A 1,014-nucleotide genomic window follows, 5' to 3' on the forward strand; every position below is an offset into this window, starting at 1 on the left:
CTGTGATTCATATAAAGAAGATATTCAATTGGGGTTGTGTTACAGTTTCAGATGCTTAGTCCATTATCATCATGGTGGAAAGCATGGGGGCATAGAGGTAAAAATGGTGCTGGATATATAGCAGAGAGTTCTGCATCCTGATCTTCTGACCAAAATAGAGACTCTGAGCTTAATATATGCTTTTGAAAAGTCAAAGCTCACTCTCAGTGACCCTTTCTTCCAACAAGCCCACAACTCTTAATCAGATAGTGAGCCTTTGAGGCCATTCTCATTCAAACAACCACATGTGTACTGATTTGTTGACAGATATTTCTGTCCCGCCAAGTCCCACAGCTGTTCAGTCACAGGGATATATATTAATAATAAACTGGTTGACCTATCAGCTCAGGCTTCTTATTAACTCTTTCATCTTAAATTAATCCATAATTTTTGTCTGTGTTAGTCATGTGGCTTGGTACCTTTTATCAGTGAGGCATTCTCATCTTGCTTTCCCTGCATCTGGGTGACAACTACAGTCTGAGCCTTTGTTCTTCCCAGAATTCTCCTATTCTGGTTGCCCCACCTATACTTCTTGCCTGGCTGAGTTTTATTAAACCAATACAAGTGACAAAACTTTACAGGGTACAAGACCATTGTTCCACAGCACTTCCCCCTTTTTATTAGAACAATAAACTTTGAATCTAATGTCCTTTGTTTAGCTTTCTTCCTGACCATTATCCATAACAACTTGTTACCAACATTCTAAAGAAAAACAAACATCCATAATCCACTTTTTAGGAATGTGGGTGTAGTGTTCTAGGCTACTTCCTGCTGATTGGGGGTGTTGATAATCTTATGGGAACCTGAAAAAATTTAAGATGATGGTCAAGTCATGAATTGAATATTCTATGAGCCTTGATCATCTTAGCCAACAGTCTTGAGGCTGCTCTAGATGCAGAACTCAGAAAAAACTCCAACAGAGGTCCTCTGAAATGCTGGATAATCTGGGTCATTCATTTCTTTTTTTTTTTTTTT

This window comes from Microtus ochrogaster, unplaced genomic scaffold, assembly GCF_000317375.1.
Source record: "Microtus ochrogaster isolate Prairie Vole_2 unplaced genomic scaffold, MicOch1.0 UNK59, whole genome shotgun sequence".
Lineage (NCBI taxonomy): Eukaryota > Metazoa > Chordata > Mammalia > Rodentia > Cricetidae > Microtus > Microtus ochrogaster.